Source organism: Condylura cristata, unplaced genomic scaffold (genome assembly GCF_000260355.1).
Source record: "Condylura cristata isolate star-nosed mole 26May11 unplaced genomic scaffold, ConCri1.0 scaffold00011, whole genome shotgun sequence".
In the NCBI taxonomy this organism is placed as follows: domain Eukaryota; kingdom Metazoa; phylum Chordata; class Mammalia; order Eulipotyphla; family Talpidae; genus Condylura; species Condylura cristata.
Genome location: NW_004567112.1, coordinates 1,662,799 through 1,679,771, shown reverse-complemented (window position 1 = coordinate 1,679,771; position 16,973 = coordinate 1,662,799). Strand labels below are relative to the sequence as shown.

Genomic DNA, 16,973 nt, shown 5'->3' with positions numbered 1-16,973 from the left:
GGTCAGGGGTCGGCTGCATTTCGGGCACCGTGCGGGTGACCTTGCATCGCAGGTCTGTTTTAACTCGCGTCCCCCGATGGTTGACGACCTTGAGAGCCTTTTCACACGTTTGCTGGCTGCTGAATATCCTCCTCCATGAAGGACCTGAGCAGGTCTTTAGCCCTGCAGAATGGCGCTGCTCTCCTCGCCGGTTTATAGAAATTCTCTCTGAAGTCAAATTCTTTCTTAGCTCCTAGAGTCTGCACCCTCCCACCGGCCCGCTGTCTAACCACTGTCTCTTCACCCCCCACCCACGGCCCTCCTGCAGCCACAGTTATCACGCGGCTTCCCTGTTTACCTCACACGGAGCCTTTGCAGCGGCGGAGTTCTCAACTGTGACTTAATTTTAAAATAAGCCAACTGAGTATCTTCTCATTTCCAATGGGCGTTTTTGGTTCACCTACCCCTCGATCAGAAATTTTGTCCTCGTGTTCTCTTCCGCGACATAGTTAGTTGCTTTAGCCTTTACTTCAAGGTCATTTATAACCCATCTGGAACTTGATTTTTTTTTGCATTTTTCCAGCTGACTCAGAATGACTTTCCACATGTCACTGCAGCAGGCAATGCAGATTTGTGAGTCTGGGCTGTCTCGTCTGTCCTTGACCAACTCCACGTTGTCTTGGATGTTCTAGATATTCTTTGTGTTAGTTTACTAAAGACTTAAACTGTGTTATAAATTTGTCACCAAATCACCTCCCATATGATTCATCCCTAGAACACTGCCTTGAGCCAAAGAACTAAGCGGGCTAATGTCTGTTGAAACGTGGGGATCATAAAATAATCCAGAGTCGTCCTTTGTCTGGTTAGGGAGGGACTCATTGCTAATCAATTTTTAAAAATCTGTTTGGATTTAAATGGCATAACAATCCTTCTCAATTTCAGTAACTGGAAGGGGGAGAACTATTTCCCCCACTAACTCAACAATACAAAGTCAATGTGTTTCTGCCTGCGTGTTCCGTCACGCTAAGCGATAATGGCTTTCTAATTTGGACGTGAGCATTAAAGCAAGTCTCGTGTGACTGCAACTTCACAACTTCTGCTGTAAGTGAACATAATATTAGATGGCTTTGCCTTCCCCCGACTATTAAGCTTCCGGACTGTTATTTTTCTCAACCTACATAACGCTGCAGTGAACATCTTCAATATGCGTTTGCCTCTGTTGAATTACGCCTTCCCAGGGCGTCTTACTAGTTTCAGTGACCACTGAACACGCTCATGTTCAGACCCTGCGTACACGTGGTGAATTAATTTCATTTTCCTGAGGCTGAATTTTTGTAATTTAGTGACATTCCTTTGTGTCTTCTGTGCACAGACACAGCGACATCTTAGTATTTCGTCAGTTTGCACGCAAGCCTCAAGATGACAGAAACAGTCAGAGTTTGTGGTCTGCTAGACCCGTGCTCCTCCGGCGGGGCCCACGTGGAGTGGCCTGCCCAGGGACGGCACGCGCCACGCACACATCTGTGCTCAATAGACACTTGCTGAGGGAGCGAAGTCGTGCTGGTTTCAAGTATTCTTCTCCGGCTATTGTTGCCATCTGGCTTTGTGCGTGCAAGGAATGAATGAATGTTGATTGTTTATCATGGTAACGATGACATATGGTCCATTTATTTTTAGTGGCGTTTCTCGTGAAGAGACCCCCCGATTTGGGGATTTCAGCCTGACCACCTTATGGACCGTTTGTGCTAAAGCCATTCCTCACAATCCTAACTTTAATAAAGATCCGTCCACTCCTTAATGTGGTGTACGTGTGTTGTCAGCAGACCCCGGCTCCGTCCTAGCTCATGGCGTCCGTCTGCCCTCGCTCACAGCGACCCTAGACCTCCGGGCCCCGCTCCGAGTCACGGCCCTCCCTGCGCCTGTGGCTTCTGGACCGGCCGTTCTCCACCATCTCCACACCCCAGGCCCGTCTCTACCCCAAACCGACTTGCGCGGTTCTGGCTAGCACACAGGAGCCCCCTCCAGCCTCCCCTGCTGTGGCTGCTGGGCGTGCCGTCCCCACCCCCTCCCAGCACCCTGAATGTGCCCATCATAGCCCTGTGCGCTGAGCACTGGACTTGTGACCGGGAGTGTGTCCGGTTCGTTTCACCCCCGGGTCTGCCGAGGCGCCGGGCACGTCGGAGCCGCCCAGGATTTACTGCCGCGTGGATGGAAATGGGCGACCTAAGTCCTTCGCCTGCAGCCTCTCCGGCTTCGCCGAGGAATGACATGACCAGGGTGAGACAGGAGACCCCGAATCCCTGTGCACGCCCGACCGCCGCCCTTGGCGGATCCGGCTGCCCTTCCCTGTGGCCAGGGGAAAGAACCCAGAGCTGCCTTCCCGTGAATGTCGTTCGGCCTGGACACGGGGGATCGAGGGGCCAGCTGCCCCGCAGACACCTCTGCCTCAGGGAGGTGCTGCAGATCGCCGCGAGGCAGAAGCCAGGGATGCAGGCGGCGCCCTACAGTGGCTGGGACACCCCCAAAGACACATCTGCTCCGACATCACGCACTGGGCTGACGCGCCCTGCTGCAGGGGGTCCTGCCCATCGGCTCCGTCCCCTCTGACCGCTCACCAGGGGACCCCTAGAGGCAGCAGCCTGCTCGGCTATGATAGTGCCAGCCGGGTTCTAGAGAGAAAGGGGCGCACACTCCTATTATGCCAAGAGTCCTCAGCAGCCCTTCAGATAGCTACTTGACTTCAAAGGGTTTAATTTACATGTACGAGCACATATTTTCATACATACTTATTGCCACAAATTAAGCAGCAACACTGGAAGCCTCCATGAAATATTAACAATATACTTTGATTCCAAAACGTTCTGTGCCTCTCCCCTCCAGGCGGGACGCGGAAGTTAAAGCAGGAGCAGACCCGATGGCACCCTGGCACGGGCCACCCCGGAGCTGGGGTGGGCTCGCGTGGGGGCGGCAGCCGATCCCAGTCAGATGCAGGTCACCGCGGCGCTCCCCGCTCAGCCCTTTCCCTGGCCCCTGGCTTCTCTCGTGAGAAAGCTCAAAGCCATGCACAGCCCGAGGGCCCCGGCAAGCGAGCCTGCCCCCAGCCCCGTACTCATGCCCAGGCTGGCACGGTGCCCCTCAGCCCGAGCCCACCCCCGTGTCGCCGAGTCGCCTCCTCCTGCACACGCCCTGACCTGGCCCACGTCCTCCACCCCCCTGTTCCCTCCGCCTTTGCTGGGTGGCCTTTCCCCGCCTCCCCAAGTTGAGGTGGCGGGTCTGCAATGGCTCGGAGCTGTAGTCTCAGCCGCTAGAGCAAATTCCAGAACGGTGTTTATCTAACGGCGATTTATCGAGCGAATAACCGGGCTCCGCGGCTGGCGTGTCCCTGCCCGCGGAGAGCCTGGGAGCCGCGTGAGCAGGAGCGAGTCCTAGGTAGGCTGGTGCCTCTGAGGGTGGCTTACAAGATAATAAAACACGATTCCTCTTGGTTGTTGTTTTTCATTCAGATTTCTCATCAGGAACTGCCTCGGGCTGACTACTTCAGTGGGACTTGGGGAGCTCACGGAGTCGCCAAGAAGGATGAGGGCGTGGGCGATGGCGGGAGCGGGTGGGCTCCCGGGACACACAGCCGGAGAGCCGGGAGGAGCCGGACGCGGCCAGAGCACGAGTCGCCCGAGCCGGGCTGTTTCTTTTCTCCTGAGGTTACTCGTGCCGGAGTGAAGGTTCGGGAAGCGCTGCCGAAGACTCCCCCACCGGATCACAAACAGATGTCTGCGGCAGAGGGGGGAGAGCCTGACAGGAGCCTGCCCAGGGCCTTTGCTTCCCAGGCGCTAGGGAACAGGCGCATAGTCAGCCCCGAGACTGGGCGGGCGCGTGGCTGACCGGGTCCCTGGAAAGAGCCTGAGAAGCTGGCGGGCAGCAGATGGGGATTCTGCAGCCACTGGGTCGAGCCCACTGCCTCTGCCCTCGTGGGAAGCCGAATGTGCCAGGTCCCGGGTGAGGATGCTCCGGTCTGTGGCCGAGGCCACGCCCATGCGGGGCGGTTGGCGCCGAGGGGCCTGGGGCGGGTGCCCCAAACCCAGCCGGACTCTTCCCGATGGGATGTGCTGAGACGCCATCCAAGCAGACACTGCGCTCACCTCTCCTGCTGGCTCAGAGCCAGCTTTCCAGACAGGTGCTCAGTCGATGTCTCGGGAGCCCGGGAGCCAGAGCGGCACTCACGGCCGTTCCAGACAACGCCCGTCCGGCAAAGCCCAAGCAGCACTGGCGTGCTGGGGGGCCTGAGCCCCCACTGCAGAAAGCAGCTCGCCCCAGACTTCCCCCAACCGATGGTTTTAAAGAGTGCCAGTACCTGGCACCCCGCTCCGCCTGTGAGCAGTGGGACCTCACTTGGGAAACAACCCAGAGTGTCGTCTGTCGCCTGCCCCCTGTGGGACAGGTCCCGATGGACCCTGAGCGAGAAGAGAACCCCAGAGGGGGCGCGTGGCGGGGTGTGGAGGAGGAACCCCTCTGTCTCCAGGGCATCGAGGTTGCCCGTGTGGCGCGTGGGCCACAGGGCACCCACCCAAGCTCTCAAATCAATCGAAGTCACCTGATTGCCTTCGCATCGTCACCAGACCCTCGCTTGCCACCCGCCTTCACGCCCACAGAGGGTGGTGCAGACCGGCGACTGCCCCGCTGACTCCCACTTCCGGCCGGGCCCGGTGGCGTCCTCTGCCGAGTACCCCGCTCCTCTCTGAGCGAGAGCGGGTGAGCATGGACGGCCGGACGTTGTTGACCTCCATGCCCGCCCATCCTGCGCGTCTGGAGCCCTCCCCGTGCCCACGGCGGCCCCAGCGAGGGGCAGGGAGGTCTCCGCGGCGGCAGTGTCCATCAGCTGGGGGCAGCGAGGGCACAGCCCACACTCGCATGGAAGGCTCATCGCTCTGGTCACTACTGGACGCGTTCTTCCCACTTGAGCCCAGACAGCTGCATCTGAGGCAGCTCAGTCACGATGGCTCCGTGGGAGACGCAATGGTGGGTGCTTGAAGCACGTGCTGGCCTGGTGGACATGCTGCGACAGCCTTGAGCACGAGCGCTGGGTCACGACTGACCGCCGAGCTGCCCGCCTCGCGCAGCCGTCCGGGAGCCGCTCTGGCCGTCTAAGGAGCGGGTCGACTTGAAAAGCTGCGGGTGCCCTTGACTTCTCAGGGACAGCACTGTCCTGGGCCTGCCAGCACGTCCGGGGTCTTCTCTGTGGCCTGCAAGGACGGCACAGCCGGCAGCCACCTCGGCTACCCGCACCGAACATGTCGCTGCGTGAGAGCGTGGTTCAACAAACCAGGGACTTCTAAGGGACAGAGCAGCTGCCGTTCTGGCTCCTGACAAGGATGGCCACGGCAGCGTCGCACGGCCCGTGAGGATGGAAAGCAGCTCTGCAGCTTCGGGCCTGTGGGAGTGACCGCTGAGGGGCACCGCTTCCCGTGGCGTGGCCTCCGGTTCTGAGCCCGACTGGAGCCCAGGGGTCTGGCCGGTCCGCGACGCACAGCAGGAGGGTGCAGGGCAGGAGGAGACCGGCCTTGGCAAGACGCCGAGGGCAGCCCGTTTCTTCCTGTAGGCCGATGAAGGGGAAGAGAGGGCCGGCCGGCCTGGGACCCCAGCAGAGGGCCCAGCCCTGCCTGACAGGGGCCTGTTTCCCTGTCCACGTGAACCTACCTGGTTTATTTCTGAACATGGCCACCCAGCTTTCTCTGAGTAAGGGAGCTGTTTATTCTCCTCATCAAATTAGCAAGTGCCTCTTGAGAAAACGCGTGGCGTCCACAGCAGCCCACAAAGACGCGTCTCGTCTGCCCGTGAGGACGCCTCTCGGGGCACGCGGACACTCCTGCAGCAGGTGCTCGCGAAGCCTGGTTCTGCCCAGCCCGGTTGGGTCTCTCATCTGTCCTGTGAGTTGATGTCCTTACTGGTCAAATAGATCAAGAAGATCTCTAAAGCTCTCTTGGCATTCACATGTTGGGGGCCTCACATGTCTGCTTGTTATGAATTCAAAATGCCAGGGAGCTTCAGTGCCTTGTTTGGATGGAAGGAGAGATGGAAGTAAGGGGGAGGGTGGGTGGATGGAGGATGGATGGAAGGAAGATGGATGCATGGTGGAACGTGGATGGATGGAGGATGGATGATGGACGGATGGTGGGTGGGTGGATGGGTGGAAGATGGGTGGAAGGGCATGGATGGACGGGTGGATGATGGATGGACTGCAGGAAATCTGAATGGAAACTTGGGAGAATGAAAAGAAGGGTGGGGAGGAGGACGGATGTTAGAAGGAAGGGGGGTGGAGAAGAGCGGCCTCGGGTGCCTGGATGCTGTGCTTGTCGCTATTTCCTGGGTTTCTTCTCCGTGGAGAGCTGCGGCGCCCACAATGAGCTCTCTGCTTGAATTCTGATGGTCACTGGGAACGTGAGCCAAGGGAGAGGGGTAATTTTGCTAGAGACCAGATCTAAAATGAGTTTCCTTGGCTCCGGGCCTCTCAGCAGTGAGAACAATTCAATACTAAGTTATTTGGGGCTGAGGCTGCACTGAGCACTTGGCCGTTGGCTCCCGGGCAGCGCGTGTCCCCAGCCACAGAGAGGGCATCACCCTCCTGCCCTTCGTCTGGGCGCAGCGGCCCCGAGAGCCCCCTCCCCGCTTCCCACTCCCACTTGCCTCCCGTGTCCCCAAGCCCAGTGCCACCTGGAGGGCTGGGCTGTGACACCCCGCCTTCCCACCACGCAGCCTCCCTGGCCCCCACGGGCCGCGGCCCCACGTGCCACCTGCCCCCACCACAGCAGCCCTGGCTTCCGACGAGCCTGCGAGGGGCGCTGTGGGGACAGCTAGAGCCCGAACCGGACCACGGGGGCCCCGCCGAGGCAGGATTAAGATTCCAGACACAAACCCGCGTTCCGCACGGTCACGTCCCCGGGGCCGGAGGCAGCCGCCTTCAGACGTGGCATTTGGGGCGCTCGCTGCTCGTGAGTGATGGAGCTGATTTCTGCGGCATTAATTTACCGCCACGACCTCTCCCTGCATTAATTGGAAGGGTGGACACGTTTATGACGCTTCTTCAGTGCTCAGTCCATCTCACTGCCTCTCCTAACAGGACAGAGGCGGACGCCCTCGGCTGGCCGAGGCGCCGGATGAGCAAACGCCTGGGCGCCCTGGCCGCGGAGCGACCGGCCGGTGCCTGCGGGCGAGACCCGCTCGTGCATGCACAGCTCAGTTATCACAGAAGCTCGTGTGGAGCCAAACAGCAGGTCTTAGAAGCAGGAGCGGGAGGGGCGATTCCAGCTGCCGACAGATGTGGGCGGCCGAAGGGATCCATCCTTTGTGCCGCGCTCGAGTGTTTCCAAGTGATTTCAAACTGCACAGATTTAAAATTGAGTTAACTGGGGTACAGGCCAGAGGTGCAGGGGCGGTGAGAGGCTTCCCCAGAGGCAGCGGGGAGCAGGACAGGCCGACTGACGAAGGACACTGCTGAGGGGAGCAGCGGGCGGGGCAGCAGAGGTCTGCCGCGCCCTGGGGTCAGCTCCGGGCGGGGATCTACCCGCAGTGGCTCCCGCGTCTCAGTGCTGCGCCACCAGGGTGCCCGTCTTCCCCCTGAGCCTGCCAACAGACCCTGGCTTCGCCTCCAGGAGGGAGAGCCCGCAGCGCGGGCGGCGCCAGCAGATAAGCAAGTGGCCGCGTGCTCACCTCGTCCTACACGCTGCCTGTGCCCTGCTTAATCTACTCACTGACCCCGTGATTTCGGGGGCGTCGGCGCCCCATTTTCATAAACGGACCAGAGACTGTGGCGCCTGGAGCCCAGGCCCAGCCGCTGCTCCACCGCCAGCCCGAGGCCCAACAAACTTGACTGGCGCCCACGGGGCATCACGGGGAGCCCACGGGGGTGCGGGCTCCCCAAGCTGCAGGGAAGGAGATGCCAGGGGGGTCAGGGTGGCTGCCCTGTGCAGGCGCTAGTGGGGGGAGGGGGAAGGGCTGCCCCAGTGAGGTGGCCCAGGCAGAGCTCTGAGGAGCAGGGGCCGCGAGGGGGATGATGAGAGCCAGCAATGGGGAGAAGGACCCCGAGTGAGGGTGGAAAGGGGGGTGTGGAGCCGTCACTCAAGTCCGCCTGAGGGGTCTGAGGTCAGCGGCTGTGGCCGACCTGGCACCCAGACTCGGAGCCCCACCGTCTCTGGTGACAGGGGTGCAGGCAGCTGCATCGGGGAGACCAGCGGGTCACCTCAGATGCTTGGGGCGCCAGGACCCGGGCAGCTCACTAAAGCCCTAGTGCCGGTTTCTTCCCGTCTGTGCAGGATGATGACCAGAAACTTCTCCAACCTGCACATCACTGATTTCTGGGCTCACAGGCAGAGTGACAGGCAGAGTGAGCTCCCCCATAGGCTGTCCTTCCTTGGGGCCCCACCGCACCTCCTTCTCCAGCTGAGAGCCCCAGGAAGCCCCAGAGAGGAGCCAACCTACGGGCAACGGCATTTCCTTCTTCTGCATCTGCAGGGGCTGGGGTCACGTGAGGCCGATGCAGTGACGTAATGGTGATCAGTGACTAGGGTTATTGGGCCATCAGCAGGGACACTGAAACCAAACCACGAGGAGCTATCACCTCGCACCCACCAGGCTATCATCAGAGAAACGAAAGCAAAGTCTCGGTGAGGGTGAGGCGGGGCCCGGGCACTGCGGGTGGGAAAGTGAGAGGAGCCGTCGCTATGGAAACAGTATGGTGGCCCCTCGAAAGCTGACAAATAGAAGCACCCTATGATCCAGCAGTTTCACTCCTGGGTATTCACGCCCCACGCTGAACCGGGGATGGACCCCGCATTCATCCCTCTGCTCTTCACGATGGCCACGGTACAGGTCAGCCTGACGGCTACCAGCGGTGGACAGAGGGGGTGGGCGCGCCCCGCGGAATACTATTCAGCCCTTTAACGCAGGAGCCCCTGCGATGGGAGACGGCGTGGGGAACCTTGACCTCGAGGCCGAGACGCCGACCAAGTGCAAGAAGCGTCGGGCGGAGACCGTCACGTGGGCCGCGGACGAGAGGACTCTGACGTGTCGCGTTTATAGGGCCAAAGCGGGTGTGGCAGGGAGGGCCTGGAGAGGGGGAGGCGGGTCGCCAGTCCCGCAGAAAGTCTGTCGCGTGAGGACAGGCACTGCTGGGCACAGCGGCATCGCTGCCAGCTTCGGTGCCAAGAGGGTGGATGGCGACGGCACCTGTCTTGTGCTGTGACCCCGACAGGCCCACCGCTGGCGTACTGAATGTGTTTGTATCTATGGTGACCTCTCGGCACCGCGCCAGGGGGGTGGTGTCCCGCTCCCGCTGCAAGTTGTGTCCTGGAGGTCAGTTAAGGGCACCCGGGACAGAGGAAGAGCTGGGGCCTTCGAAGGCCGCAGCTGCTCCCCCAAACCCTGACCCATCTCCTCTCCAAGGACGGGAACACCATCCTTGGCGTGACACTTGCGCTCACGCCCGGAGTCCACGCTGCCCGGGAGCAGGGCTGGCCAGCCTCCGGCTGCCGGTCTTGAAGCCGAAGCGCCGTCACTGATGGTCCCTGAGGTCTCATAGGAAGATCAAATCAAACTTAAGCACACACCCGCCCTGGGGAGGCACGGGGGCAGGGGGTGGGCGAGCGGATGGCACCATGCCAGGGCCCGCAGGCAGAATCTAGGAGCAAGAGGCCGAGGCATTAGACGCAGGCTGCTTAATCCCGAAAGCGGGTGGTCTGACAGCACGGTGCTGTCACGACGCCGCGGCGCCCGTCTTCGGCTTCGGGCCCAGAGCGTCGTCCGCAGGGTCGTGCGCCTGCCTGTCCTGGCAGGCTGTGGCCAGCTGGACTCTGCGGGCAGGGGACAGGCGCCCACATGTGTGCGCCTCTGCCTTGGGCTCCTTCACAAACTGGTTTTTCGTAAGATTCCACTTTCAGGAAGAGCTCTTGTGAAGAGTAACATAAATCTTAAGGAAGCTCTTGTCAAGGCAGTTTACGAAAAACAAACCAGAAACTTCACAGCTAAAGCGCTGAAGACTCGGGAGCTCGTCCCGCAGGGCATAGGTCAGACTCTGCCACCGAGAAATAACAGCCCGAGGGGCCAAGTTTCCGGAAGGGGCATCCACGGGAGGGGTCAGCTGGCGTCTCAGCTGGGCCTGTGGCCTGGCCGTGGGCGTGCCCGAGGACAAGGGCGCCTTTGAGCCCAGGCCTGTGTCCCGCTCCGCGGAGGGCAGCTGGCACGCTCAGCGCGCGCCCTCCCCCCTGGCCGGCTCCTGCTCTCGCCACCCGCCCAGGCCGCGGCTGCCTGCAGCCTGCCAGAGGCAGAGCAGGAGGGAAGGAAGCACTCAGGTGACCCGTGCCGAGGAGGCGCCCACAGGCCCGGCCCGGCCCGCTCGGGGGTGTCCCCGCGACTGGAGTGGGCGGTGGGCAGTCACGAGAGGGGGAGCGTGTTGCTCCATTTGGGGGTTGCTCGGCCCCGTGTTCTGGTCACCTCTGGTCAGTCGCCCGACAGCCGCCGGGTAAATATTCTGGCGAGGACACATCGTTATGTTGGATAATGCAGCAGGGGCAAGAATGCACGAACTCACATGTTCCTCCCAGCTCATGTTCCGGTTGCTGATTTGCCTTATTTTCTTAAAAAAAAAAAAAAAGAAAAGAAATCTCTTTGGGGGCCTCCCTGGTGGGGGATGGGGCTGAGCCTCAGCACTGTGAAGCTGTCTCAGCTGCTTCAGCGCAAGTCCGATCCCCGGCCAGGGAGGGACCCCCAGGGCGCAGCAGACCCCTCCTGCCTCTGCACTGCCCCTTCAGCAGTGGGTTTCAGTGGATCCACCTGTTCGGCTCCCCACTCTGTCTCTGGGGAGTCCTTTCACCCCCCCATCCTCTGGTCTGTGCCCCAGTTCTTGTGTGCATAAATAGATAAATCCTCTAAAAAAAACCTTCGATGGCTAACTGACTGCAAAAGTTACTAATAAAAAAGAAAGCCCACATTAGCTCATAACCAAGTCTGTTCTCCGCACGCCTTAGTAACAATATTTCACCAAACAAGCAGCTTCTGCACAGTGGGGACCACAGAGCGGGGACAGGGGCCCCCGATTTCGCGCTAGTATACGACCTGCGGAAGGCGCCCGTGATGCCCGAGATTAACTGTAAGCGTTACTTTTCTCTTGGGGTCGGGGGCTCTTGATATACAACGAACAATTATAAAGCAAGTAGAAACCAATAAAACGCTTTAATTTAGCGCAGCCTGAAGTCACACCGATAATTACGGCCGAGCCTCAGACTCCCAGGGGGCGGGGCTCCTGGCCGGGCGGCCGGTGCGCCGGGGGCCCTGGGGCCAGGAGGACAGAGGCCGGTGGACTCGGAGTCGCTGACACCGCGAGCGTGAGACCCCTCTGAGCCCTCCGAGTTTCGGTCATGGCGAAGAGCCCAGGGGTGCCGAGGCCCTGCCCGACAGGGGGCGCGGGGCTCACGCCCCAGCACCGGCCGCACCTCCACTACGTGCGAATGCTGCGGGTGACACACCGGAGCCTTGCTCGGGGCTGAGCTTCCGGCCCAGTGAGGCCTGCGGGTGCCGGGCACCGACGCCGCCGGGTGTGGCAGGGACACGGCCCGGGGCTGGCCTGGCGCACAGGAGGCCGGCAGGGACGGGCTGTCCTCGCCCGCTGCTGGCTCGCGGGCCTGTGTCTGCCCGTCCCCGAAGGACGAGACGAGACGACGTCCTTGCAGACGTCCCTGCAGCCTGAGACGAGCTGGCCAGCCGGTCTCCAGGGGAGATGCCGCCCTTCTCAGGCGGGCGCTGGCGCGTTCCCCTGCCAGGTGACAACGGGCCCCGGGGACTGTCAGGATGATGGGGCCTTGGCCATGGTATGGCGACGCCTGCTTGAAGAGGCGTGAATCTCCTCCACATATACCGTGCTGTAAGCCAGCGCTACCCCAGTAAAGAAAGCAACTTAAAAAAAATTGCTTCTGGAGAGAAAAGAAAAACAACTCTCGATCGACCAGGTGGGTTTCCAGGGACCAGGGAGAATCTTTTCCCAAGTCTGCTCGAACGCTTGGGTTTTACTGGGCCCAAACCCGCTGGCCTCAGTCCCGAGGAGAAGCTGGAGGAAAGACAATGACCCTCAAGTTGTGAGCGGCGCACAGCTGCTTCCGAGGGAGCGACACCTGCCTCGTCCCCATCAGTCAACCTCCCCACAAGAACGGCCAGTCGGAAAGGTCGGATAATTGCTCAGGAGGGAGAAGGTTTCATGCCACCCACCTTCCTCCTGAAGCCAAGTGAGCTGATGATTAAAGCTCCCAAGCGGCCCTCGTCGGGTCCCCGCGGGACACCTGTGCCATCACGACCGCCCCGGATGTGGCCAGCACTAGTCACTGCCTCGGCCTGGGCGCAGCAGGCCTCGGCCTGGGCGCAGCAGCCTCACCTGCCCGCAGGTGACACGGGGCACACGGAGTGGACATGTGAAGTGCCTCCCACCTTCTGCAGGCTTTCAACCAGACGTGAGTGTGGGCAGACGCGCGTCACCCCTGCATACTCCCCCCTTCGTGCTCAGACCCGTCCCAGGGCTCCCGCGGGGTTTCCCTAACCCGCCACCACAAGCTGGTTTTAAACTCAGCAACCAGCAAAGAGCAAGCTGGGGAGCCCCAGGGCCCCCCTTGATCCTCAGAACAGCAGCCCCGGGGCCGCCCTTTCCCGCCCCCTTTCTGCCCGGGCCCTGCCGTGCGTGCAGCGCCGCGGAGCAGGTGACCGCCCGGACTCGCGGGTCAGCCTCGCCCCCTTGAGAGCCCTGCTGCTCCTGCTGATGGCGCCCTGCAGTCATCACCGGCGCTGTCCACACACAGCTCCGTCAGAGGCTGGGGCTGCAGAAGCAAGGTTTCCTTCCATCTGCGACGGGGCTTCGGCTTGGCCGCCCAAGCGGGACGCGGGACTCTGCCCGTGAGGTCTCGTCCTGGGCCCGTCTCACGAGTACGGGGCGGACAGCCTCGTTCCCGAGCTGGGCTTGCGCTCCACTCTGAGGGAGCCAGCCGGAGGCCCCAGAGCCGTGGGCTGCTCACCCTGCGTCTCACGGGGCCACGCCAGGCTCCGCCATGACGAGACCAGCGCGCTCCGTCCCTGCCCGTCTGAGGCCTGTCGGGCGAGATGTCTGCTGCGTCAGGCTTGGGGGAGACTCCGGCTAGGCCAGCCGAGCACGGCTTTCCCTCACCCGGACCTCATCCAGGTCCACCTGCCCTCTCCGCCCCAGCCCTCCCCTCCCACTGGCCACCCAAGTCCACTCAGCCCACGGCAGCAGCGCAGATGGGCTCCTTCTCCCAAGCGACCCTGCATCCACCCATCCACCTGTCATTTCTTTCCAGCAGGCGAGAAGGGCCCTCGGAGAGTCAGCCCCCAGGGAAGCTCGGGCCCACCTGGACTCCAGCCCGAGCCAGTTTATCCCGAGAACTCCTTCTGACAAGTTTTCTCCTTGACTCACGCCGTCACATTTTAGCAAGAATCCTTCTGGATCCTTCTAGAGAACCCCCCCATGCTATCTGGCCTACCCCCTCGCCCCTCCACGCCCACCCCGTCAGCAGGAGGCCCGCCTTCAGGGAGCCCCGGCAGCCAGACGAGCCGAAGCCCCTTTCCTGTTTCCTCCCGGACATGCTCCGCTCCCGCAGGGCCCACCGCCCTCTGGCCGCCGAGTGGCTGCGTGCGACGCGCCCCGGCAGCGAGACCTCCCGCCCCCACGGACGTGCTGGGGCGTCTCTGCAGCCAGGCCTGAGCTCGCGGGGCCAGACAGCACGCGGCCGCCACCACCCACCTGCTAAGCGGCTCGTAGCGGGCACAGCGCCCGCGGCTGCCCGGGAAGGGGGCGCCGCCCAGAGCGAAGTGTGGGTGTCGAGTCTCCACGCTCCGGGGTGGTGCAGGGACCTGCGCCCCCCGCGCCCGGCCGGGAGCCAAGTGGCGGCGCGTTCCCTGGCACTTTAAAAACTCTGTTTTGAAAGGATCCACATAAAACACCCACCACTTCCAGAGAGTGAGCTCTGAAGCAGACTGCGCAGGCTCCAGAAAGGATTAACTACGAAATATGAAAGCTGCTCCCGAGTAATACTTTTGTCCTGGTTTGATTGTATCAGTTCTGGGAGGCATCTGGGTCTCCGCTATCCTGGGTAGAGGCGGGTGGCAAAGGGTCACAGAAAGTGAAGCCATAAAGGCGCGTGAGTATCATCCCCTCCCAGAGACACCTGCACACATCAGTGCAGGGATTTTCCCGCTGCACCAGCTCTTCCAACACCTCCACAAATGAAGATTAAAAAGACTTTTAAAAAATTGCTACAGAAAACAGCCTTTCGCATTTATTTTTGCCAGACTCTCTGAAATGGAATATTCTTTAACCCAGTTGTCTTATTTCCGTAGCATCTGACCGAGATGCATGTGGCTTCTCTCCCGAGGGGGGAGGTCGTGTGCACGCCAGCCATGTTAACAAAGTTAACAGAAGCTGTGATCTGGAACCGGCTCCCAGCGCTCCAGTTCACCGGCCGTGAATGGAAGCCTCATGAAAACCGACAGCGCACAGGGGCCGAGCCAGCGTGAGGCCACTCCCAGGTGGCAGTCCTGGGCCGCTGCCCCGCGCGGGGCCCTGACCGCGCCTGGCCGGCCGCCGGGGTCCCGTGGGCCCCAAGCACGGCCCGAAGCCGCCCGCACTGCCGCGCTGTGCTTTGGCAGAGCCTGGCAGCCTCCGCCTGATCTCCGCAAGCTGCAGATCAGCTTCCAGCGCTGTCCGAGCCACCGAGCTCTCGGCTCATCGGCCACCACCCGTGCTGGGGAGGAAACTGGGCTCCAAAGCACGCTGCTTCCTCGTTAATAAAAATAAAGGCGCGGGCGAGCAAACAAAGGTCGGGAGGAGGTGGCCTGGAGCCCCGCCCTTACCTGCGTCTGGACGACCCGCGCCCAGCCCGCGGGCTCCGAGGTCCTCGAGGTCCTCGCTGGAGAACAGCCGCCTCTGGGTCTGGAAGATAAACAGAAGCCATCCCAGCTTTGTGATTTTATTTTCCAGATAAATAATCTTCAATCATGCGCATTACTCTTTCAAAAGCATCAGGCACGCCCCTGGCCCCCCCTCCCTGCCCGGGAAAAGCAGAGGTCAGAGCCACAGTCTCCCAGCGCCTCCCACAGACCCTCCCCTGGACGGGGTTAGATTTCTGGTGGCTTCAGATCGCACACTATGGGGGCGGGGGTGCACACCACACTGATTTTGCCACGGATTTTGCTAGAAGGTTGCAACGCCGAATCATTGAGCTAACATGGACATTTGATAAATATCGATGAATTGATTAACCACAAGCAATCGAATTTCCAGGGCTGCGCCTTCCAGGCTCAGTGAAAATAAGATGAATAGACCCAGAGTGCTCTGCCGTCTGCAGTTCTGATTATTATGCTGCCCAGCCCTGCCAGAAGCAACGGCTGGTTTTGTGCATTTGTTCTGAGAGCAGCTTGTGTGGGGGAGCGTTTTCGTGCTGGTTGATAAACTTACCATCAGAATCCACTGTCCCCCTGGGTTGCTCCATGCCCACCATTTCCTGGATAAGTGCGTGACCTCCCCAAAGCTGAAAGCACCCCCAGGCCCTGCCGTATTCTTAGCGTGGTTAGAAGAGGCAAAGCATTCACAGAACTTGGCGCTGGCCTCAAATTCCAAACTCCCGTTCAGACTTTAGTCCTGAGGCCGAGGTTAACATCTGCGGTGTCAGTTCCCATCCTGGACCCTTTGGGCGACCAGTTTTGGGGGTTTGCCGGGAAGCTGTGGGCAAACCATTCTGTCCCAAGTGGGAGCCTGACTTGGTGGTTGTGAAGAGAGAGAAAGGGGTGAGGGTGGAGAGGCGTGAGCAGGCACAGGCCGCCCGTGCCACTCCCTGGGCGTCGCTACCTGGCCCCTCACTCATGGCCGTTAGCAGCATGACGACTGTGCTGATGGCCCTGGGGGCCGCGCCCTGCCGGCGTCAGCTCAGCGAGTCGGTGTTGGCCGCGAGAGAATTGCTTCTACCAGCGCTGCAGCGGCTGAGAACAGGCAGGCCAGCTCACCGCGGGGTGGCGCAGAATGGGGTGCAGACCAGGCTCCTCAGGCCCAGCGCTCCTGAGGTCTTAGCCAGGGCACCGTACATTCTGCATTAGCCCGATTTTGACTCCTCATCGACAGGACAGTCTCCTGCTGCGCTCACCCCCGTGATGCCTGCTATGTCCTCGTCTCCGACTAGCGGGGGCTTGTCCTGGGAGGGCCAGATCACGCACGAGAACCTTCCGGGAAGGAAATGAAGGCGCCGTGACCTGGGGCCTGGGACAGGCGTCCTTTCAACCCCAAGGTCACGGGCAAGTTCTCTCTGCTGCTTCGAACACATCGCGTGCATTTTAGGAAGGAAATCTCTATTCCTACAAAAATCCACTGGGGTTTTGCTAGGCGTGGCATCGAGCTGGAGCTCGTTCGGGAGCAGTGTTGCATCTTGACGCGAGGCTCCTGCCCGTGTGCGGGAGATGTCGCCGTGGGCCTGGTCCCCTCTCACTTCTTCAGCAACGTTCTGCGGTTTTCACTGTACAATTATTTTACTTCCTTGGTTCTTTCTCAAGCATGCTATTCTTTTGGAGGCCTTAGAAATTGTTTACATAATTTCAGAGTTTTCACTACTGGAAATCCGGGCCCTGCCAAACGACTGAATTCGTTTATTCTAACAATTCTGGGAGTGGGGCCTTCGGGGCGATCCTGCGGAAGAGCCAGCGTGTGAGCAGAGGTCATGCTTCCTCTTCCCCCCACGGTCCTCTGTGGCATTTTCTTGTCTAGCCACGCTGGTGAGGGCTGGACTGCGGTGGAGGGCGGGCGGCAAGGCAGGCGGTCTGGCCAGGCCCCGCTCCCAGGCCGGGGGAAGGCCGCGGTCCCTGCCGAGGCGACTGTGACCACGGTGTTCCACATCCGGCCGTGGCCGCGGAACCACCTGAAGGCCACTTGGGCGTGTCCCCGTGTCGATGACCCACAGTCCGAGAGG

General features: G+C 61.0%; 1 protein-coding gene across 1 annotated transcript in view; it reads right to left on the bottom strand.

The window, feature by feature from the left end:
- Positions 1–14,941, bottom strand: part of LOC101622567 (chromosome unknown open reading frame, human C10orf90) — a 96,716-nt gene extending 81,775 nt beyond the window's left edge. The window contains exon 1 of the mRNA XM_012723447.1: positions 14,872–14,941. The gene's annotated coding sequence lies outside the window, so the exon portion shown is untranslated. The remainder of the gene's footprint in view (positions 1–14,871) is intronic.
- Positions 14,942–16,973: the final 2,032 nt, after the last annotated feature.